The sequence below is a fragment of the Cryptomeria japonica genome, chromosome 7, assembly GCF_030272615.1.
Source record: "Cryptomeria japonica chromosome 7, Sugi_1.0, whole genome shotgun sequence".
Lineage (NCBI taxonomy): Eukaryota > Viridiplantae > Streptophyta > Pinopsida > Cupressales > Cupressaceae > Cryptomeria > Cryptomeria japonica.
In genome coordinates this window covers 146,539,765-146,566,102 of record NC_081411.1, presented here as the reverse complement: position 1 = coordinate 146,566,102, position 26,338 = coordinate 146,539,765, and positions in this window count along the sequence as shown.

Here is a 26,338-nt window from a genome sequence, read left to right as displayed (position 1 = left end):
TGAACGGTTTTCTAAAACCAATGGTTGAGTGCCACATGGTAGTCAGTAACCAATGGAAAGGTAGCATAAAGGGTTTCCCTTAAAGGATGGTCATCTCCAATCTAATCCAACGCCTCACGTTGTTTTGTGGCCCAAAGTTGAAAGATGTTTAAGCTTCACGAAATTGTGAAAGACCGCTAGTAGTCAAGGTAAAGGCACGGTTAATGAAGATGTCGACAGTTTTAGTAAGAGTTAAATGCTGAGCAGTTAGAATTCCATCTAACGTCTGGTGTGGCTTCATGAAGGAGAAGTGATCGAAAGATAAAGTCTATGAAATGGTGAAAAGGAGGTGGGGCCCAGCATGAAGACAAGACTGTTAAGTCAATGTAATGGCTGATCAAGTTTCTTTTGATTAGATGGTTGGCGTGATTTTGTTTAAGAAAATTGCCTAAAGGTTATGCTTTGCAAAACAACAAAAGAGTGAAAGGGAAGAATTGTAGGAATGCTGTGACCTGTTGGAGCAAAAATTCAAATTCTCTCAGGAATTCAATTCTGAAGGGACGGCTAAAGCATGCGGAATCAATGTTGCAGTTAAGACTCTAGGTACCATATATGATCTCCTGTCAATTGAGTAAAGGTATCATTCAAAAGAATTGTTGCAGAGGAATAGATATAGAGCTATTGTCTTCAAATATAGAGCAAGTCAATTCAGTTGCAGAGAGGATTCCTTCGAGCTAAAATCATGTTTTCTTGTACTCTTGTGTGGCATTTTCTTTGTGGTGTTTTAATTAAGGTCTTGATTTGTCGCTGAACCATTTGGGGGTAGTATTTTGATTGCTTGCATTTTTAAAAAGGGACCTAAGAGAGAATTTTCCAGGAAAGTTAATTATCAGGAGAGGGCCATTTATGATGATTTTCTTGAGCAATTGATGTTGTCAACTAACTAGGCATCAAAAGTAAAAGAATTAGTGCCTAGAGCTCCTTGTTTGAAGATAGGAGAATGGCTATATGATAAGGGCAACTAGTTGAGAGATCCACAAGTTGGATTCGGAATGAGAAATTCTCCAGCCCCATAGAATAGCATCTAGGAGTTAGATGTAGGGAAGTTGGTAGTTCCAAGGGTATTCATGGACATGGATCTATTGACTCAAATTGCACATAATTATGATCCAGTCACAAGAAGCATTAGAGACATAAATGGGAAAAACCTTATTGAAATCAACAATGAAGAGTTCAGAAGTGCTTTTGGGCTCAATAAGTTTACAAATTTTCTGGAACCCATTAACTTCAAATCATTAGCTAAAGTTTATGGTGCACAAAGAAACCACCTTAGGAGTGGGCCGCTTAAGGAATTTTTTGTGAAGATAGGTGGGTTGACAGTTTTAGGACCCAACATTGAGGAGCCCCTCTCATTGAATCTATTCACCCTTAGGGCTAAGGGAATGTATTGGTCACTCGGCCACATTTTGGGAGAAAATGCTGAGGCAAATATGCCCAATCACTACTTGCTAATGATTGATCAGATTTTGAATCCTTCCCTTGCAGTAACATTTGACTATGCTTCTTTCATTACTGATGCTATCCATGGAGGGTTGATAGGAATAAAAAATGGGAAGGTGGATAGGCCTTTCAGATGGTATTCACTCCTTATGCTTCTATTTTTGTTCAAAGGTGGTGATTACTTTGCAAGTGGACTAGACCTCATAAAAGAGAAAGAGGGAGAAAAGATGCTAGTGCAACTATGGAGTACTGTGTTGTCATGGGACAGAGAGGATGCCAGTTTCTTAAAATTTGATAAATATTTTGCATCAAAGATTAGGACTCTTCTCTGCTCAGAAAACCAAAGAATCCCTAAGGTTCTTTTGGAATTTGTTAGACCAAAAGAATTTGTAGAGAGTATAAAGATTGTTCATAATTGTGGTGATATTTACCTATACCCAGTCTCAATAGTTTTCAGAGTTTTTAGTTTTAGAGGCACTCCATTCTTGTTTCCCTATTAGGTCCCTCTCAAAGTGGGAATTGCAGAAGTCCTCATACAAATTGGTAGTGTACAAGAGGCAGAGCTGACAGGCAGGGGTAAAGGGACTATTTTCCCTACGGTTACCATAGCCCATCAATTTATAATAACCAAGGGAGGTTGGAATTGTTTTGAAGACTTTCTCAAACCTTATCATTTGTCAACTACAATATCCAGGTGTGCTGATCCAGAAGAATTCTTCAATGGCATGTTTAGAAAGAGAGCAGTGTTCAAAGGTAGACCCCATCAATTTTAGTTTCTCGAGGACCTCATTAGAAATGAGTTTGATTTAGATGAGCAGGAACTGAGGAAGGAAAAATGGGTGGCTTATAAGAAAGCCTTAGACTTTGTACATCAATTTGATGCTAGCTATGACCCATTGACTAACTTTTTCCCTTTTGAGGAGAAAATAAAGTTTTTAATTGTTTGCTTTGAGGATGTGATGCAGACCCTGAAGCAAAAGAGGGAAGCTGTGATTAAAAGCAACCCTAGAAAGGCAAGAATGATTCTAAGTAGGTGTGCCTCCTCCAAAGCAATCCCTCCTAGTGACTATACACTGCACAAGAAATCTAGTTATAGTGTGTTGATGCCTACAATAGGGGAGCCCTCTACCTCCAAAGGAAAGAGGAAGATGCAAGATGTCGTTGACATCCAAGAAAGCCAAAGAAGTAGAGAGTAGGAAAAGAAGTAAAATCTGATACACCCTTGTACTCTCCATCCCAATCCCCTATTCACATAGGAGATGAACAAGTAGCAACTGAACAACTGATACAGTTAGGCAGTCTAGGAGAAATTGCCTATACATATGATGAAGTAGAGGAAGGAATGCCATAAGAACCCCTTGCTACTGAAATGAACATCACTACCAATGAAATTAAGGGCCAGGAGTGGGATCCTAAGATCAAGCAGGCCAGTGATGACTTCTTGGCTGATAACAATTTTGTTACCTCAGGAGCATTTTTTGCAGTTTGTATGGAAACAAAATATAGACAAATACAATGCAAGATGTGAGAAGAAAAAAGGTGAGCAGTCTCACAAATATCCAGCTCTGGTGGAGGAGGAAATAAAACAAGAAATGATGGAAGAATTTAAGACCATCACTCCTAAGCAAGGAAGAGATATGGTGGTACAAGCTGGAGTGCTTATTCTCCCTAAGTGGGACATAGTAGATGCCCTAGTACTAGAGGTAGCGAGGACAGAAACCAAGCCCATGGAGGGAATTACTTTTAGCAAGGATAATGCTGCACTCATCATGTGGTCTCTCAAGAGAGATGAAAATAAGAGAAGGAAAGATACCCCAGGGTCAAGTTACCTTGGTGGAATTATAGTGAAGAGAGTGCAGAACACAGGGGTGGTAGAAGCTGCTAGCACTATGCAAGAGACTGGAAAATTTAGTGTTGCAGTAGCAGAAAAGGAGGCCAAGGAAAAAGCAGACCTCCAAGTCAAGTTGGAGACAATTTTGAAGGCTTATAATAGTGCTAAGGAGGAGATAAGAGGTAAGGATAGCATCATTGCTAAGCTATAGAGCCAGATGACAGGAAAGTACCATCAAGGTGAGTCTTCAACACTGATGATCTCCTCCTCTACTACAAGACCTCCACCTAGCAGCCCCATCATTGAGTTCCCACCATCTCTAGCACCTTCCAGCTCCCAAATGATTGAGATTACTCCTCAAGAATTAGAGAATCTAAAATAGGCTCAGGCCTTGTATGCCAAGAAATATGAGGAAAGAGTAAGGGCTACTGTTTTATGTTTTGCAGATACAATGAATGGCTTGCTGCTATATAATAATATAAGCAATATTTTGGATATGTGGAATGAGCTCAATGGAGATAAGGCCATTTTGACACCTATTTTTGACAAGTGGAGGCCTAGAGAGCAGGACTTGGAGCTTATTTGTGCATCTTATGATGAAGTAGGGGCCAATCCTATCATCAAATCCACTTATGACACCACTAAAGACCTGGTAAAATTAGCAGAAGGGGTGGATAATGCTGATAGGAAAAATAACTTGTACAAAAAGGAGTATGCTGATCAGGTTTTTGATTTTCTCCCATGAGTTTTTGCTAGTCCAGATCAACTAAAGGACAAACAAACATGGCTCAAGGTATTAGAGGCCAAACTGTCAGCCAAAATTAAAGGAATTGTTGATTTAGATGATGCTTCCTTCATTGTTGTAACAATTCAAGAGATAGAGAAAATCAAATCTCATTATGGTTTTCTCAATTCAGAAGTCAACAAGATGAGAAATTCCTAGAAAAGGTTGACCAAGTCTAAGACAAAAGTGATTAATTTTGCGTGGCCAACTGATGATGTGTACAATGAATGGACAAGAAAATATGCCATCCAGGATGTAGAGCAGTTAGAGGGCACTCCTGAATAGTTAGAAGAGGTTGAAACCGAACAACAAGTTGAAGAAGTTGCAAAGGTCGAAAAGGAATTGTAACTATTTTTGTAAAAGGCTTTATAACTTCTTTTGGAAATGAAATGATTGTAACAAATTCTCCTAGGGAAGTCCGAAGCTATGTGCATCCATATTGTTATAAATGGATACCAGGACTAAGGGTAGAATGATTGCAAAAGAATTGTAAGAAAACGCTATAGGAATTTATATCTGAGCTTTTCTAAGTTTAATGGAGAATATTCAAAAGTTTTTGTAATACTTTCTTGAAGAATATATCAATATACAGACCATCGGTTTTGAGTAAAACTTTGTGTCATCTTCAAATGTGTTTGCAATTGTTTACTATTTCATTCTAAATAATCTAGGGTTATTTTTTTTGAATAGGGTTGTAAGGCAACTTTCAGTAGATGTGTTTGCTAGCTTTTCTCTTTAGGAGGGAAATTAAATATGTGGGGATCACTTCTACCAGTAAATTCTCTGTAGGATACTTTGAATCTTGATGAACATAGTTTAATTTGGTATGCATAAATTCTTATGTGTGTCAGGCATATATAAGGGTTAACAGAAGCCAAGCCAATGGGATGTGTGAAGATATTTTGTTTGGAGAGTATTGTTTGAATTTAGATGACTTTGTGTCCTTGGATAAGGTACTGGTATAGATCAAAGTTGTCTATTACATGTTTTGTAGGTCAAAATACTAAATATGAGTATAATTTTCATTCCTATGTTTCAGTTAGTTTCAAGGTGATTAAATCCACTAGTTTTCTGGACTGGTTTGCTGTGGATTTATCTTTTGAAAGTGTGAATTTAGTTCACAAAGGTATACCTTCTTGGACTCTGAGTGGGTCCGAAGTGTAGAAGGTTAAATCAAACCTTGTCATATGTTGTCCTAAGAGTTTCCTTCTCTTTAATATCTCTTTTGCATAGAGTTTAGTCATTTTATTATAAGGGTGTTGAAGTGAATCAGATTTTGAAGACAACACATTGTAATATCTGTTGACCTCTAACCACTTCAATAGTTGGAAAATCCCTTAACAGGGTCACTTTAACCAGCTTGCTGTAAATCCTTTAACAGGGTGACTCTGTTGGCATATGCACACTCCAATGAGACATTGTAGGTGATTGAAGGTTTTGTCATTGAAGGCAACCTTACAATCCTATGAAACCGACAAGACATTCCACCGGCACGAGCAAGAACAGACTCTACACCAGCACTCAGACAACCAGCACCGGCAAAGAAAGGAAGCATACTAGCACAGAGGCCGATAGGATTTTTGTTAGAATATATTTTGTTTATTATTGTAAAGACATTGTAAGCCAACTTAGCATAATGTAAAATGACTCATATATATAAGAGTTCATTGTAGAACATTGATAGAAGAAGTAGATGAAGTGAGATATGGAATGTAATTAGGTAGACCTATTATCCAAATTATAGGTTAAGAGTTTATGTAAGAAGCAGAGAAGAAACCGGTACTAGATCTGACATTATAGATGCTATTTTGAAGCAGTACAAGACACTGGATTTATATAATCCATTTTGTAAGTTAGTGAGACTTCTATTTTGAGTAGTGAGTTCTAGGCACTTGGCCTTCCTACATGTGCAGGCCCCTCTTGTAGCAGTAATATTCTCTTATTAGCCAGTAAGTGAATATTGTGGGTCACAAATCCCACTGAGGTTTTTCCCACACTGGGTTTCCTCATTAAATCCTTGTGTTCTAGTGTGTTTTTCATGTGGTTGTTTTTATCTTTGTTTATTGCATCACTTCTTGCTTACCACTACATAGTTTTAATTTGCTCTACATGTTTTAAGTTAAGAAATTCTAATTACTGGTTAGATACTGATTCACCCCCCCTCTCAGTATCTGTGGGAATCCTAACAAACTCAAAATCTTTGAGTTCTTAAAATCCTTTAACAAGGTAATCTTTAACAAGGTATTTTAGCCATCCCTTAATTGGGTGATCCGTAGAAGGATTGGTTCCTAATAGAATCTATTGTAAAAGTCTCTAACCGGACTAGGCTCCTAATAGAGCAGAATTCAAAAGGGTTCAAAGAATAGCTTGTGGGTATTCATCCCTACCGTGGTTTTTCCCAGTTGGTTTTCCACGTGAAAAAATATGTGTTATGTGTGATGCTTTTTCATGTGATGTTTTGTTATTTTTCATCAAGCGGTAAAGCATGTTGAACCAGTAAGTCTTTACATTTCTATTGATGTATCACTCGTGTATGCATATGGGTGAAGTGGAAATAAGATGTTAGATTATGTGGAAAGTTAAGAGTTGTCGGTTTATGTCTTTCACATTATTATTGTGTTTAACTGGCAACAATCTAGTTTCAACCGGTGCTATTGCTTGCCAGTCAAGTGCAGAGTTTTCAGTCAAACCAGTTGAAGGAAAAGTGATTTTTCCCTATACTGATTCAACCCCCTCCCTCTCAGTACCGGTTTGGTACTAACTGTTCATCATTTATTCATCATGTAGGATTAAAGGAAAAGGAACAATATCTTTGGATGGTAAGACTAATACTAATAATGTTTACTATGTTGAAGGCTTAAAGTGTAATATTTTGAGTGTAGGTCAGATGGTGGATAGAGGATTTCATTTGCAATTTAAGAATGGAAAATGCAAGATTATTAATAAATCTATATTGGAGATTGCTTTCAGAACTCAGATGAAAGGTCATATCTTTCATTTGAACTCTAGTGAGAAGGCTTGATTGTTTGCTAAGATTGATGAAAGTTGGTTATGGCATAAGAGGATGTTTCATGTAAATTTTTATTGCATAATGAAGATCAATTCAATACTGACTGTCAGATATTTTCCTAAAATTGTTAAACCTTATAATCCAGTATGCAAAAAATGTCAAATGGGTAAGAAAGTTAGAACTTATTTCACAAGTACACATGATAAATATAATAAAATTCTTGATCTTATTCACATTGATTTGTGTGGACTGGCAAGGACTAAAAGTTTTCAAGGTGATAGATATTTTATGCTACTTATTGATGACTATTCTAGAATGATGTGGGTGGCATTTTTGAAAGAAAAATCTAAAGCTCTTGAGATATTTAAAATCTTTAAAGCTATGGTTGAGGCAAAGATAGGACTAAAGATAAAATGTTTAAGATCAGATCATGGTGGAGATTTTACATCTGGTGAGCACAACAACTTTTGTGAGAGGATGATATTAGGAGACAACTTTCTGCACCTAGAACCCCTCAACAGAATGGATTGGTGAAAAGGAAGAACATAACAATCTTAGATGCAACAAGGACTATGATGACTGAAGCTAGATTACCTAATATCTATTGGAGAGAGGTTGTCAATATAGTTGTATACACTTTCAATAGAGTACACATTAAAGGCAATATTGATAAGACTCCTTATGAATTATGGGTTTGTCATACTCCTACTATCAGATATTTTAGAATTTTTGGAGGCAAATGTTACATGAGAAGAGATGATACACTAGGAAAGTTTGATCCTAGAAGTGATGAAGGAATATTTTTGGGTTATTATACTAAGAGAAAAGCATATAGACATTATAAGAAAAGATTGAATAGGATAATGGAAAGCATAAATGTCAAGGTGGATGATCATGATAGTAATAAGATTAGAGCTTATGATTATGGACCGAAAGATGAATTTATCAGACCTGAACTCGTAATGCAAGAATCAATTCAAAATAGTGAACCAGTTACTCTTGTAGCATCATAAATTTCAATAGTGACAGATGAACAACAAAATGAGTTAGAAAATCAATAAAATTCAAAGACTCCCAAGTATGTAATACTAAATCATTTTGAAGATCAAATCATTGGAGATAAAAGAAAATGTGTGATGACTAGGAGAAGGTTAGTTGCTAAAGAAGTATGCTTAATTTATTAAATTGAACTAGAATATTTTATTGAAGCAAGTAAGGATGAAAATTGGATAAAAGAAATGGAAGAAGAACTAGATCAGATTGAAAAGAATAAGATATGGGAACTAGTACCTAGACCTTAAGACAAGAAAATTGTTGGAACTAAATAGGTTTTTTTAGGAATAAATTGAATGAGGAAGGTCAAGTTGTAAGAAAAAAGGATAGATTGATTTGCAAAGGATATTCATAGAAAGAAGGTATTGATTATGGAGAGACTTATCCCTTGGTTGCTAGAATTGAAGCGGTAAAACTTTTTCTTGCTCATGTTGCACACAAGAACTAAAAAGTATATCAAATGGATGTTAAATGTACATTTCTAAATGGAGATTTTGAAGAAGAAGTTTACATTGAGAAACGTGATGTATTTTCTTTATCAGAAGACAAGGACATGGTTTGTAGGCTAAAGAAATATTTATATCGACTAAAACAGGCCCTTAGAGCATTGTATGCTAGATTGGATAAGCATCTTTTAAAACTTGGTTTTGGTAAAGGTAATGTTGATAGTAACTTATATTACAAAATTGAACATGATAATATATTGATTATTGAAGTCTTTGTGGATGATATCATTTTTGGAGGAGAGGAAGGTCTATGCATGAAATTTGCTAATGATATGAAGAATGAATTTGAAATGTCTATGATTGGTGAGATAAATTTTTTCTTAGGTTTGGAGATTACTCAGACTAATAAAGGTATTTTATTTTGTCAAGCTAAGTATGTGAAGGAGTTATTTAATAAATTTGGACTTGAGAATTCTAAACCTATCGGCACTCCTATGATAAACGGTTGCAAATTGTCAAAGGATAGTGAATCACCTAAAGTGGATCCAAGTAGATACAAATCAATGATTAGTGGATTTTTGTACCTAACTCAGACTAGACCCAAGATACTAAATGTTATTTGTATTGCTTATAGATTTCAGTCAGATCCTAGAGAAACTCATGATATTGCTATTAAGAGGATATTTAGATATTTGGTAGGTACAACAGACTTTGAATTATGGTATCCTAAGGATGATGACTTCACATTATGTGCATATACAAATTTTGATTGGGTGGGAGATGTGGATGAATGAAAGAAAACTACTTGTGGTGCATTCTTTCTTGGGAAGAAGTTGGTTTCATGGCTTAGTAAGAAGCAATCATGCACTTCATTGTCTACTGCTAAAGTGAAATAAGTTGTAGCTGCTACCAACTATACTCAGATTTTATGGATGGAACAAATGTTAAAGGATATAAGGGTAAGTTATGATGAGCCTATTGTTATTCACTATGATAATAATGTTTCTATTGATATGTCAAAGAATTTGGTATTTCATTCCAAATAAAAACACATTTATATAAGGTATCGTTTCTTGAAGGAAAAGGTTGAAGCAAAGGAAGTCATATTGGTTTATGTGCCTACTAAGGAATAGATTGCAGATATTCTAACTAAGCCATTTCGTAAAGACACTTTTGAATATCTCAAAGATCAGTTGGGGGCTATGAAACCTTTGAAAGAGACTTAGAGATGCATCAATCTGGTGAGCTTATCAAACATACATTTCTGATCTAGGTTGATGATTATGGTGCTACTACTCAGGGGGAGTAGTCAATTGTTTAGTATTCTCAGTTTGGTATCTGTCCTTTATCATTGATGTCAAAGGGGGAGAAGGTGTTCATGTGAAAAACTGTCAGATCTTTTTGGGAAAGGTATTCATGTTAATCTAAGGGGGAGATATTCCAGCTCAACTTTTGGGATATTGTTGGCATTCATTGGCACTTGGATGTTTTTCACATTCAGTGTTACCATCAATGACAAAGGGGGATATTATTGGAAATATGCTAGATTTGGTTAAGTGTTGTCATTGATGTCAACACTATATCCTAGTTTAGATCTATCCTAATTAGTCTTAGTGATCATCTTGGTTTTGGTTGTGTTTCTAATCCAGTATGATCAGATATCTAGAATCATTTTTGGATGCTTATTCTGATGGTTATATGCTTTCTATATTTTGGTGGTTCATGATTTGGTTATAGCTTTTGGTATCTACTGGTACCCAGTTAGCTTGTGCCTTTACTAGCTATCTTTTGGCTTTACCGACTTTTGGCATTCTCGATTAGCTTTATCGGTATGTATTATTTGGTGAGTTGATCAATGGATTTTGGATCCAACTTATGGAATTGGTTTCTATCATGTTTTTGGTGCTTCTTGATCATATCTTAAGTGTTTGGTGATTTTGCGTGTTATTATGATGGTCCTATTTGGATCTGGTTAAAATTTCGCTAAGGGTTTCTACCGGTTGTTGAAGCATGTTGGATTTTGGTCTTAGCGGAATTCCCGACAGATATAATTGTTTGGTTAATTGATTTAGGTCCATGCTATGTAATGTAAATCATAATATTTGTCTGGTGATATCATGTGATGTGATTTTTGTAATTATGAGTTTATTGGTTTAAGGTTTAGCCAACCTTGTAAACAATGTTGATGATCTATATTTATAGGTGACTTATTCATATAATTTGTGTGATCATGATTATGGATGGTGAAGTCTAAATTATTAGAGGAAGGATTTGTGAGAATAGAGTCATATCATTCAGGTGAAGGTTGGGAATTTTTTTGTATTGCAGAGTAGACATCAGTGCTTAACCAAAACTATATTAGGAATTAGTAGATGCTACTTTCACAATTCATTTCTTTCTGGATTATAGTCCGATGATTATAAAAGTCAGTTAGACTTCCCTTTGTGATGAGAAATGCACTCTAGGCTATTGGCCTTTCTGCATGTGCAAACCCAATTGTAGATTTTTACAATACTACTGTAGAGTATTCATCTGATTGTGGGTAGGGTTTCCACCATGGTTTTTCCTTTTATGGGTTTTCCATATCAAAATATTGGTGTTATGTGCATTGTGCTTTCATGTTATATTCATCATTGTGTTGTGCTCTGATGTATGGTTGATAATTTAATTGATTGTTTTTACTATTATTAAATTGATTCACCCCCCTTCTTAGTTTACTCCCGGTATCAGAGTTGTCCAACACACACACCCATGGGACACATTATAGTAGGAACACAAAAATGAGGTGTGAATTATACCAATAATAATTTAAAATACTACATTTAGCACGCTCTTTAGAGGGAGTATGATCATATGCAAATACTCATGGTAAAGTAGAAATATCAGGTTGACAGAGATATGACTGACTAGGAGCGAGATCACAAAGAGATAAGACATCATTGATTTTGAGGAATCAAGTCCCTAATCTTATGATCTTAACTCATACAATAACATCCAAGGGCACACAAAAAATGATAGAGAAAAAATCTAGACAAAGGCAAAAGAAACACAACAAAGGTGTTAGTACTAAACACAAAGTCTCCTAGTCAACTAGTTGAAAAGACTTCAATAGTCAAAATGTAATGTCATTCTTGGAATGATATTACAAGAACATAATTGGTCACATGGAAAGAGGAATAACATGCATAAAATGATGAAATGTGATCCAATAATTAACAAAGATATGAGCTAATGGGGAGAAGAAAGGAGAGAACATGGATGCCATAGACTAGAAAGTTATGTTATTCTAGAGGTGATCTATGAGAATAAAAAGAAAGAGGGAACACAAACTCCACAAGATAGGAAGTTATTTTATTCTAGGTGATTCATGAAAGAATAAATTCTTAGGGGACAACAAGTTATGTTATGTTGTGTGATCCAAGTAAGAAGGAAGAGTTGGAATAGTCTAGCAAGTCATGTTATCAAAAATCCTATCAATGGTCTCTCTAATGGAGAGGAAGCATTGAAGAGAAAAATGACACAATCCTCTTCCTATAAAGGGGACAAGATCAAAATATTGGTGTATGAATATATTTAGAACCCCCTTATTCTCCTAGAGATTACCTTACCCATCAACATGTTTGTGGAGAAGATGATGTTATGAATTTTATTCATGACCTATCTCCTCACATAACATTAAGGAAGGATTAATCTTTAGAAGATAAGGAATCTCCTTCACAACCTATCAAAGAGGACATGAATGATGATATAAAATAGAGTTTCCCCATAAAGGCTATTATTTCTTCATCCATTTATCACTTTGGCCCTTCAAAATATCCTTATGCAATAGATGACAAATACCTTCTTCCATTGATTGTTGCATGTATTCCTGATTTTTCATTGTAACAAAAGAATATTTTATATGAGCTCCTTAAATTCAGCTCAATTACTTTACCCTTTAAAAATAAAATAAATAATTTTAAGAAACATTTTGACAACCCTTCATTTTGAAAGTAACAACAAATTCATGACCACTCTACCAATAAATGTCATGACTTGGAGAATCAAATTCGACAAATTGTTGTAACTCATATCATTGAAATATTAGATGACGATAAGATGACCTCTCATATTATTTCTTCTACATAATATTTGTTCGCCTTATCATGTTTGTCCTCACCCTATGGCATTAGTAGTTTAACCTTTATTGGAGGATCTTTGTCATTAGTGGTGATGCATCTTCAATACAAATCAAACTTGGATAACAATATAATCTGTCCTTGCCTCCTCGCTTGGGGGGAAACGATAGCATATTCAATTATTCTCTCTCCTTTCAAAGATTACCTATTCTTTTGACTTGTATTTTGCATATCTTGATGTCTTTTATCATTTTGAATATTCCCTCATGTGAGTACATATGTGTTCCTTCCTTAGGACCTTTTCTTTGTCGGAAGTGCTACATATTCTTATGTATAATATCTCTTCAAAGGTTGTGTAATCCTTCTCATTTTCCCTATGCTCGGGCGGCATTGATTTCTCTAATCCTTTCTAAGGATTTTATTTTCTTTTGATTGAGTGGTTTTTTCTTATGACATGATGTCATTCCTTGTGTGAAGTTTTTTTTTTCTCAAGGACTCTCTTTTATGAAAGAGGTGTGTATCCTTGTCTACAACCTCTTTTTCAATTGGCAATGTACATGTCTATTATAAAAAACCTTTTCACTTTGGGTCAAAAGTATGTTATCCTTCATCAAGAAATATGTTTACCTAGCAATTGGGGGAAGGTGTGAATTCTCGTTCTCCTTCCTATGGTCAATGATGCATTTTCATTCAAAATATCCTCTCAAAGTTAGATGTCTTTGAGAAAAGATCTCTTCCTCCTTCTCCTCCTAGTATTCCCTTTACATTTGTTGCAAAATATTATTTTTCAACTGTCTTTTCCTTGTTTATAGAATTTATACCTCTTTGGCTTGGGCTTATGTGCATTGTTTCCTAAAATATATATCTCCTTCCTTTTCAAGGTGTGTATCCTTACTTCTTTCTTCCTTAAGACATCAACCTAGGACTATGTTGACATCTTAATGGGGGGCATGCATATCACCCTCTTTGTACTATATTGTACCATATTTTTTTATTTTGCATTCTTATACATGGTGTTCATTCTCAATTCTATAAAAACAAGTCTTATAGGAGATACTTATTTTCCAAAACCAAACATAGCCTTTCATATGTCTTATATAGAGTGATCATTATTTAAACTATAAAAACAAGTCTTATACTAGATGCTTCATTTCTGAAACTATACAGGGCCTTTTATATGTCTTATACAGGGTTATCATTCTCAAAACTAGAAAAAAAAGTATTATATGAGATGCTTCATGATCAAAACCAGGCATATTTTGTTTTTGTAATGGTGAAAAATTAGGATTTCAACCATTAGATATATGAAAACTACCAATTTTCCATTACATTCAAAAGAGGGATGAATCCAATAGATCCAATCTAAAATTAGGAATGATAGGTACTGAATAATGAATGGATTTAAGAAGGGTGGAATGAATTGACCCTCTTTTGTGAGTTGAAATGCTAAATTAAGGTAAAATGTTGAATAATGAAGGTAAAACTGAGAAAATAGTGAGCTACAGACGTGTGATTTTCACACACATCTAGATCTAAGTAGTATATGTAGATTTATACCTGATCCCTAAAAAAATTCCAAAAATGTCAAGACTATGGTGGTGGTTGCCCTAGTCCTTCTAAATTTTTGCATGCCAAAGAGGTTTGATTCATCTCTACAAATAATGCATATCTTGAAGAGTACAACGTCGTACCTATTTCTTGTAGACATATATAATGGAAAATAGGTTGGGAATAGGGGTTTGCCTAAGTCAAATCCCGGTTTAGGAATTAGCCTTGAATGAAATATTGAAAATACTAATAATAAATGATGGAAAGGTATACTTTAGATCTACAATGACTGATAATGATGCTTTGCTTCTTGAATGTAATCACATATGTTGTATGAAATGACATAAACATGACAAAACCTAATCATACACACATGCTTCAATAGGAATGAAGTAAAATCAATCCACAATAGATAGATAAAGAATATGCAACCTAGAAGAACTTTTGAAATGATTGATGTTTAATAGTTCAATGCTTGAATGCTTGATTGCTTATGTTACAAACTCACCACCTTATGAATATATTTCTAAATGAGAGGGGAAGATCTCTTTATATACTTTACCATCACCAATTATTTTAATTTTCCAACATAGATTGACATGAAGAATGTTTCAAATTCAAAATTGGGATAGGGCAAAGGGTTTGGAATAGGTTTCAATTAAGGAGGACCATGGTGTGGCATTATGGTTCTAGTGAGGACCAATGTGCCACACCCTGGTCCTACACCATATTTGGGCCAAGGTTAAGGGTCCTATCAATGTGGAATGTGCTATAAAGACCATTATTGCATGATACAAACATAAATTGGTCCTAGTTAAGCACATGGATGATAAAACTAAGGTTAGGGCCCCAAGTGCAGTAAAAATTGTAAAGGGTGCAATTTTAGGATGCTACACTTTTTATTTCATGTCTTATACAGGTTGTTCATTCTCAAAACTATACCACCAAGTCTTATATAAGATCATTAACTCCTAAAACCAAACAACAACATATGCGGTAGGGTTAGTTGACTAACATAACACAACTTGCTAGACTTCTTAGCTCTTCCTTTTTAGAGAGTGGAACTAGTGTAACACAACTTGCTAGACTATTGGACAACTCTCCTTCTTAACATGAATTAGACAACATAATATAACTTGTTATCCTATGGATATTCATGTTTTTCTAGGTCACCTAACATAACACAACTTGCTAGCCTATTGATTTCATGACCTCTCTTGTTCTTCTTCTCATGGATTACCTAGCATAATATAACTTGCTAGTTGGTGGCATCCATGTTCTCCCATTTCTCCTCCCCATGAGCTCATAGCTTTTCTATTTGTAGGTCATGCTTCATCTTTTGATGCATGCTATTTCTCTTTTTATGTGATCGCTTGTGTTCTTGTGATAGAATTCCAAGAATGATATTAGTGGCTAAGACATTTTGATTATCAAGGTCTCTTCAACCAGTTGAATTGGATCCTTTTTTAGTACTAATCCCTTTGTATTGCACGTCTTTTGTATTTTTTTTGTCTTTATTTTGATTTTTTGTCTTTGTCCTTGTTTTTTTGTTCTTTCCTAGGATTGTGTGAGTTAAGATCCTAAGATTTGGGGCTTGGTTCCTCAAAAATAGGAATGTCTTATTTCCTTGTGATTTCTCTCCTAGTTGCCCATCTCTCTCTCTCATCTTTCTACTTTATCATGAGTATTCTCATAGGGTCATACTCCCATTAAAGTAGGGGATAAAAGTAGCATTGCAAATTATAATCGATATAGTTTACATCTCATGTTTGTGCTCACATATTATTGTGTCCTATCTCCATCTCCTCTCTAGGTCCATTTTGGTCCCCTTTTCCAGCTTTGATATCATGAACACCATTGAGTAAGCCCCATCTTGGAGTTCTCTCCCTCATTTCCCTTTGTGTTGGTCTTATTTGTTGGAGGATCAGGATGTGTAGAGCCTTGGTCTTGGACAAAGGCATGCACAACCCCAATTTTAAATGCAATAGACCCTTTATATCTTTGATAATATTTCATTGCCATGGCTACACTTGACCATTGGGGGTTGGCCTAATTGGTAATTTACCTAGGGAACCCTATATTAAAATATCCTATCAATTCATTTTAGACCTAAGAGGCAATCCATTTTATATTCATAATATTTTTCCATCCATGAAGAATTCATCATCAAGCATTTCTAGACATTCAATGTTGCAATTCATCTTTCAAGCATTATGAAGAAAAGTTACATCAATCTTCATGCAAGCATGTGTGTGTGATTAGGGTTTCTCATGTTCATACCATTACATTCAACATTTGTGATTACATTCAAAGAGCGTTGCATCATCAATCATTCTATCAATAATTGTATATCTAAGGTATATGTCCTTAGCATTTATTAAGTATTTGCATTATTTCATTCAAGGTTAGTTCCTAAAAGAGGGTTTGAACTAAGCCAAATGCCTATCTACAATATTCTTCTTCTCTTTAAGTCTATAGGAAACAGGTTTAGGAGCTGTACTTTGGAATTTTAGTAGAATTGATAGTGATGATCATGTTCAGTTTGATATTGCTGAGAAGTTTGTTGGAATGATGTGTTGTCATTGATATCAACATATTCTCCTATGTATTCTAGTGTTGTAGTTAGATTGAATGAGTTGGTTTAGCCAGTGTGTTGCAGATGAGATGATGTGGATTAAAGGGTTTTTGGTATAATTTTTGTAGATGGTTCATTCCTATTTATAGAGGTCTGCATAATATTTTAATTGAATTGTGGGGTCTGGTATTATGGCTAGTTATTCAGTTGTTTGTGTTATCCGGTATTCTAGTTGGTGCTCCATATTGCTTTGGAATGATAATATCTTTAGTTGTGGATGTGTGGGATGTATTATAGATATTGATGTTTGTCCCTAGTTAGATTGGTTCATGATTTGGAAATGCACAAGCGAATCTTTTAGGTTGATAATCAGTTATGTTGGTATTTTTGAGCTCTGGTAGAGAGATGATGATGATTATAGTAATCCAAGTTGTTGCAGTTATTGTGGTACAATTCACATTGCTTGTGAATGTTTCTAGATTGTGTTCTATGCATATTGATGGTCCAAGTTGATTATTGTGTAAGTTATTGAAGATTTTCCTTGTCCAGTGATGTTCTTCATGTTATGTGATATTATTGGTGATTGTAGCATGTTGCAGATGACCAAGGCATAATTGTTGGAGGTTTTGCATGTTTGCGTTGTTGATTTGGGTCCAGAATATGTCTTAGTTGACATTTTTTTCATCTGCATGTATTGTTGTAGCGTGTGAGGTTATTATTTTATAATTTGTGTTAAGGATTTAGCTGACCTATATTTCATGAGTTTGTGACTTGTATAAATGAATGTAATAATCATTAAGAGATATCATGCTATTTGTGAATACTATATCAATCATTCAGTAGTAGGGATGTTGTAGAAAGTTATGTGAAGAAGTTTGTTGCGGAGAAGAGTTGATAGTGAGCTTAATTAGAACTATACCTAGGCATATGGAGATGCTATTTTCATAATTCACGTAATCTGGATTATTGTCCGAATTCTTTTTTATGTTAGTGACACTTCCTGTAAGGAAATGAGCCTTCTCTAAGGGTTGTAGCCCGTCTGGGTTTCTTGTTTAAGAAGTGAGCTCTAGGCAGCATGCCTAAATGCGTGTGCATTCCCCATTGTAATATTTTGTTTACTCCTAACAAGGTATTATCTCATTGTGGGTAGGTTCCCACAATGTTTTTTCCCTTAACTGGTTTTTTCATGTAAAAATATTAGTGTTATGTGTGTTACTGATGTGGTGTTGTTTCATGCTTTAAACTATTAATTATCAGATCTGATTTATGGTTAAAGTTATAGTAAGTTTTTGAGAAAATTGATTCAACCCCCCTCTTAGTTTGTTGGATTGTTGCCAATAATTGGTATTAGAGCTAGATCTTTTGAAAGAAAATTGAATGATTAAGGATATTTGAGATGGCAACCTATGCTTTCAAGAAGAATAGTCTGAGATTTGATGAAATGAACTACACTCTCTGAAAAATCCAAATGCAATGTTATTTGAGATGCATTAGAGAAGAGTACCAGAAGATTACTAAGAATGTATATAATGTTCCTCAAAATGGTCCTACTGCTCCAAATGAGATAAAGGAAGCAAAATTCAATATTAGAGCTAAGGAAGCATTGTTGAGTGCCTTGTCAGATTATGAAATGAGTAATGTGATGGACTTAGAGATTGCTCATGAAATGTGGATAAAATTGGAGATCTTGCATGAAGGTGATAATCATGCGAATATTTCTAAGTTGCAAAGCTTGAAGGGAAAATATGAGAACTTGAAGATGAGTAAAGATGAGAACATTAATTCTTTTATGCAAAAAGTGAATGAGCTTGTGTGTAGAGTTAGATGTGCCAATGGAGTATTAGAAGAATCTAAGATTGTTGCTAAAGTGTTGAGATCCTTGCCTCCTACTTACAAACATAATGTTGTTGCTATTGATGAGATCCAAACTATGACAAATGTGACAAGAGACATGCTGATTGGTAAACTTGTTGCTTTTGAAGTGAGTGAGTTTTGAGACTCTCTTCCTAAGACTGAATCTATATTCAAAGCTATTATTTCTAGAAAGTAGAGATATGATCTGGGAGAAATTTTTACAAGAGTATCCAAATATGAGAAAGAGATGAAAGAGATGGAAGATGAAGATAGAGAGCTTGTGGAGAGTGAAGCACTTCTTTCTAGAAGAATTCCTAAAGGAGATGATAAGTATGAAGGGAATTTACCTCTTAAATGTTTTTCATGTAATAAGATAGGACATTTTGCATCAAGGTGTTTGGAAAGAGATAGAAATCTTAAGAATCCATTTAAGCTATATAAGCCTAAATATCAGAAGAAGTGTTATTATACCACTGATGAATGTGTGATAGATGATGAGTTGGATAAGGGAAATTTAGGAGATGAATTTTTGTTCATTATTATCAAGGAAGAAGATCATGTAACTACAGATTCTATAAATTGCATTAATGAGGAGAAAATTTTGGCTGCTAAAGTTGAGGAGAAAGATGAATGGGAAATTGATAGTTGTTACTCTTAATATATGACAGGTGATAAAAGTAAATTTGGAAATTTGGAAAAGTATGATGTTGGTATAGTAAGATTTGGTGATAACAAAGCTTATGTAGTCTATGGTAGAGGTTCTATTTCTCTTGATGGTAAGTACAATATTGATTATGTGTTGTATTTGAAGGTTTAAAGCATAATCTTTTGAGTGTTGATCAGATGGTTGATAAGAGATATAACTTGCAATTCAAGAATGACAAATATGAGATCTTGAGTAACCCTGTAACTAAAATTGCATTAGGTACAAAGACTAAAGGTAATATCTTTCACTTGAATGCTAGTGGTAAAAGTTGTTTGATTTCTGAAGTTGATGAAAGATGGTTATGGCATAGAAGAATTTGTCATTTAAGTTTTGATTGCATGGTTTAGATGTTCTGCTCAAGCAGTGAGAGATCTACCAAAGCTAATAAATCCTTCTAATTCAATGTGTAAGGAATGTAAAATTAGGGAAGTAAACAAGAGTTATAAGACAAAATAGTATAATTATAATAGATTGTTGGGTCTTATACAAACTGATCTGTGTGGTCCTTCTAGAGTGAGAATATTATAGGGTGACAGGTATTTTAGGTTGATTTATTGATGATTATTCAAGAATGGTGTGGGTTACCTTCTTGAGGGAGAATTCTGAAGCATTGAAGAAGTTCAAAATTTTCAAAGCTAGGGTTGAAATTGAGACTAGATTGAAACTAAAGTGTCTAAGATCAGACAAAGGTGGAGAATTCACTTTCAATGAGTTTAATGCATATTGTGAAAAGCATGAAGTTAACAGAGAGTTATAATATGCTCCTAGGATGCGACAACAAAATGGTGTTGTAGAGAGAAATAGTAGAACAGTTCAAGAAGCTACTAGAACCATGATGATTGAAGGAAATGTTTTGCATGTGTATTGGAGAGAAGCTGTGAGTATTGTAGTATACACTCTTAACTTAGTAAATGTCAAAGGTGATACTGGTAAGACTCATTATGAGTAATGGTTTGGTCATGCCCCTATCATTACATATTTTAGAAATTGCGGAAGTAGATGCTATATCAAAAGAGATGAAGATCTTGTAATGTTTGATGCTAGATGTGATGAAGGATATTTTCTTGGTTATTCTACTAGAAGTAAGGCCAACTAGTGTTATGATAAAAGATTGAGAAAGATAGTTGAAAGTGTTCCCAATTGACATGCATCTGGTAGTTGTTACTACTTACTAAGTTGCCATTAGTTTTATGTCCAAAGTCATTCTATATACTCTAGTCAGTTACTACTACCGAAATATTTAGTCGGTAAGAACAGAGCAATCGGTAATAGAAGAAAGTAGTCACAGAGCCTAGTATACACTGAGTTGTCTACTGAGTAACACTCTATGTCTACCAAGCAGCAAAAATGATATACTGAGTTAACACACACTGAGTGAAATGTGTTACTAGATTCATTGGACTTAGACACACATGGGAAACATGTTACAAGATTGAGGAACAAAGAACCGTTATCACATTGGAAATTGCACTTAAAGATTTTGTATGATCTTTAGGTCAGCTATCCAATGAAATATTTTTTTATGGTTATTCATTCAATAAATCATGTTTGTAAGACCGAAGCAATGAACCAGATCACTGACATAAGAGATCTATTTATATAGCATGGATTAAGGATAAAAATATGAGATATAGAGGTGTATGAAGCAAGACATGTAATAGATAAGGAAGCACTGAATATTGTGACTATCTGAGACACAAAGGTCACCAAGAAGGATTTTAGAGAACAGACAAGGAATAGAGTAAACAAAAGGGTTTATTGAGTTAATCTATGGATTACTAAGGTATGCTATAAGCAAGGTAATCTCATTTTGAGCATATAGAATCTACTATAACATTTCATATGTGAAGTTGCAGATATTTGTAAATATTTTATTGTAATATTTTGAGTTGTAGGAGAAACCTTTAACAGGGTAAAAGACTCTAACAAAGTCTATAAATTGTAAAGCCTTTAACTAGGTGCAACATTCAGAATAAGTGTTGTAAAATCCATTAGCAAGGTAGATCTAATGATCTTGATACTCCTGATAGGGTAAGCTATCAGAAATAGCTAAACATGTAGGTCTAACTGAGCAACCTTTATTATTGCAGTAGTGAAGTTGTGGGTGCCATCCCCACCGCAGTTTTTCTCTCTAACCAAGAGTTTCTGCATAACCAAAATATATGTCTTATGGAGTGAATCATGTATGATTGTTATTTATTTGTTTTATCTTTATGTTTACGCATAACAGTAAAGTTAATGTTGAAGAAAGGATTTGAAGTACTGATTCACCCCTCCCCTCTCAATACATTAGCTTTCCATATTGGGCCTAATAGTAGTCACCTTCAGGTGATGGTAAATTGTATTTTAGGTTGTCATTGATGGCAACTCATCTTTAGGTGATGGTATTTCTTCATCCAGATTCATTGATGTGTCATTTTATCTTATTTGGGCCAACCAGTAGACACCTTATTTTTTACACTTGTTAACTAGTTAGCCTTGGTACTAGTAATTCATATTTGGGACCTGGTTAACATATTATGGGACACAGTTAAGTCATTTGTGGAATTGGAGGTAGCATGTAGGCCGACATCAAATTAGATTATCAAGATAATTATTAATATATTTTATGATCGAGGAAGAAGCTGATAGGTATATTTTCTTGATGAGGTCGACATGATGAATAAGTTAAAAGGGTATTTAAGGGAGATCAATTAGCAATGGATTTGATTATGATTGATGATGGTTGTGGTGCGATTTCAGATGCAAAAAGGTTAGAGATTGATAGTGTGTGAATTGATGTGTGAGTGATAGCATTTGTGCGCAGTTATACATGCACAATCCTAACCAGTAGTATAATAGAGTATCAATATCACTGATTTAGTGAAGGTTCTCAGAGCTTAAACCAAAACTTATCTAGCATGGTCAGATGCACCATTTAAGTTTATTTTTGTTTGAAATCATTATATAATGTTTTGTAAGTAAGTGAGACTTCCATTTGAGCAGTGAGCTCTAGGTGGTGATCCTGTATGCATGTGCATACCCCTCTATGTAATATTTGTATACCTTGATCAAGTATATAGATATTGTGGGTATTAGTCTCACCATGGTTTTTCCCTTGCAAGATATTCTAGGTAACAATATTGGTTTTATGGTATTGCTTTATGTTTTGATTTGTTTATGCACTTTAGTTTCATATTTTTTCATCTGGTTAATCAATAATTGTTTAAAAATTCTTTTACTAATAGAACATTGATTCATCCTCCCCTCTCAATGTTCTTAGATTCCAACAATTGGTATCAGAACCTAGTTCCTCGAAATAAGTTTAACAACTTGAGGAAAATCCAGAACTTGAAATCAATGCAAACTGGTTTGTAGCAATAGCTTCAACTTTCTCTTGAGGATCTTGATGATGAAAAGGGGAAAATCAATAAATTGAAGATTGAAATGAGTTAAGCCAGAGAATACATCATTTCATTACAAGGAAATATATCAATAGCTCAAGCCAAGAGGAAGGAACTCAGTGATCAATTGCAAAATAAGAGTAGTGATGAAGAAGATGGTTTGAAAGATCAACATCAGAAACTCACACAGGAGAATACTACCTTGAAGAATGAAATGCAAGCCCTAACTATGAGAAAGTTCAAGGAGATTGGGGTTAGAAAGAAGAATGAAGAAAACCTAGATCAAGCTTTAAAGAATAGGTCAGATGAATGCAACAGACTGATACATGACAATGATATGCTGAGACTTGAATTGATTTAGTCCTGAAATAATGAGCAAGAACTTAAAAGATAGATCATAATAATGAGAGATGATTTGGCCGGTTCAAATGAGTACAAGACAAGTTCAAATCCATCTTTGCAAGACTTGATGAATTACTAAAAATCCAAAGAGATGTTAATGACAAGAGAGGTCTTGGATATGAATTAGGAGAAAGCTTTGGTACTACACAACAAGATCAATCATCTGGTCAGAAGAAGAATCATGCTAATCAAAACTAGAAATCATCGGTAAGACAACTAAATACTCACAAATTCAATGGTACATGGTTTGTTCACAATAAATATGATTATATATCAAGTCAGTGCATAAATAGGAATAATCAAAACAATGCATCATTCACTGGCCTTGGAAATTTCTGATGTCATGCCTATAGTAGATTTGGACATATGACTAACCAATGTAGATCAAAAGGAAATCAAGGGTATAACAAATCAATTCAAAAGATCAATGTTGTCTGTTATGCATGCAACAAGATTGGACATATTGCTAAGTATTACAGAAGTAAGAATCCACCGGTAGCTGATGGAAATTCAAATGAGAAAAGGAAAGGAAAAGGTTGAAGATATCAGAAAATAACATGAGAGAAGATGGGTTCAAAAATTAGATAAACAGTCGACAGATCAACTGGTAGAGAGAAAAGGTCCTGCACCAAAAATAGAAACTTCAACCCGTAACTAAGGCACTTTGCCTTAGGGGTAGGAAAATTATTGAAGATCATGCAAACACCTTGGATGAGGTTTGTAGTAAGAGAATTATGATTACAGATGAACACTCAAGTGAATTCAAGTGTTTACTAGAACCTACATGCAGAATAGTGATCCGGTCCTACTAGATTCTCCAGTAGCATTTACAATAGTGGAAAATTAGGGTTAATGGTGATAAAATAGTAAAGTTAAATTGTTTCTTTACACAATGATAAAGTATTCTGAAGAGATATTTCAAAGGCATTCAAGATTTCTAAGGTGATTTATGTGAGCATCTATATCTGAAGAGCATTTCATTATTTGACAAGATATCAAGGTATTTACCATTTGCTAAAACCCTCGATATTTATCATGTCATCCTCATCGAATGTTGATACTCCTTTGGTAGTGGAAATCAAGAACCACCCCATCTAGAATTCAAGAAACATCCTTTCAAATCACTTTTGGATGATCCTTTGGGAGCATTTTCAAGTGTTTGTCATGGTGTTCTTCATATTAAAGAAATTAGGGAATATATTCATTGCAATATCGAGGTGATTGGGAATTATGAGATGTCTTGTGTATTCACAGATCACTTGATCACTGATAATCAACTAAAATCAAAATATGCACAGTTGAGGAGGAAAGGTTTTACTCAGTTAATGGAATTTCTATCATTCGATGAAGATGAATGGGTAAGGTATATTCTTAGCCAAATTCATGGGGAATTCTTATGGTTGGACCAGCCATACAAGATAATAGATGAAGTGACAAGGTCAGAAGTTTGCCAGTGATTTAGTCAATTTGAAACACTGATCTATGCAAACTCACTGAAACTACATATGATGGTAGATCTATCTGAGTTGATGATATAAGGGACATTGATGTGAAATTTTTAGTAATGGTGATTGGCTATAAGGTTTATCAATTGAACCAGCTAAACTCAATCCTCGAAACCACTATTCACATTGCCTCTTAGATGGTGAAGGAAGATGCACATTATGACCTATGCAATGTAATGCTTAAGGAGTTGATGACCAATCTATGGAAGATTAAGAAAGAGAAGAAGAATATATTCTAGTATGGTTCTTTCATTATATGCTTAACCTTTTATTTTCTAAATATGGTACTTAGTTATGGGAATATTCAATGGGCATTTGATAGAACGATTGCAACTCAAATTGCATAAATATTAGATCAATAGGGAGATAAGTAGCAGAACGCTAATCTCTAGGCCTTTTTCAAAACCTTTCAAGAACAGATAAAAAATAGGGTTAGGATTCAAAAAGAAATTGTTGAGAAATATAAGGACATGATTTGTTTTATGGTCAACAATGATGAATGCATGATGGAGGCAGTCTAGCCCAAAATAGTCTAGATTAGGCCTATGGGCTATAAGGTAGATGAGGCTACACTTGATGCATATGCACAACATCTACTCAAAGCTTTGGTTGATGAGAAGAAAGAAAATTTTGGCATAACTCAGGAGAAGGGTCTGAAGGTTCACCAGGAGCAAGTTGCACTATGCATCAGAAAGAAAATGACAAGGGTTGCAACTAAGCAATTAATAAGTGAAGGGCATGACAAGGCTGAAATTGAACAAAAGGTCAAAATCCTTGAAAATCAGAGGAAGGAAGAGTAGAAATAGAAAATAAAGGAGGAAAGAGAGGAAAAGAAGGCATCTCAGGGCACACCCAATGTGGTCATGATTACAACTGAGACACCTAAACAACCAGAAGGACCATCCAGCAAGCCTACCAACCCTAATCTTGATGGTATGATGAAAGAATAAGTATCTAATAGAATACTTAGGGGGGGTGAATCAGGATATTGAAAAACTAATACAAAGTTCCCAAACTCAAATTCAATCAGACAAACTAAGCATATCTCAATCAAGATCAATATTCATAAGAATACTTGACATCAACTAGTTTGAATGTTATGAAAAATTAATAGTAAAAAACTTCAATCTTGTAAACATCAACAATTCTACATCATAACTCAACATATTTATCTCTCAATGCTTCTAGTTAGCATGCCTTATCAGAAGTTGATCAGATTAACAAATAAGATCATAACCACAAAAGAATTCACCACTTGACACAAATGTTTATACGTGGAAAACCCAAATAGGTACAAACCACACTGAGATGAGACTCACAAGGGTAGCTATCTGAACTCTTCTGAAGTTCACCCTGTTAGGATCCAAGCCTGTTAAAACTGTACAATAAAACCTGTTAAGAACTAATTCCTCTTAGGAATCACCCAATTAAGGGATTTACAAATATGCCTTGATGAAAAGAATAATACCCTATTAGGAGAAACCTCACTGGAGGATTTAAGAATCCAAGCTAATGGACCACCTTGTTAGAGGATTTAATGAGTAACCAAGCTTGTTATAGCTTACCTAGTTAAGGGATTTCACTTCTGCTATAATTGTTAGAAAACAACAAGTTTTCTTAATCTGTCTAAATAGCACTACATTT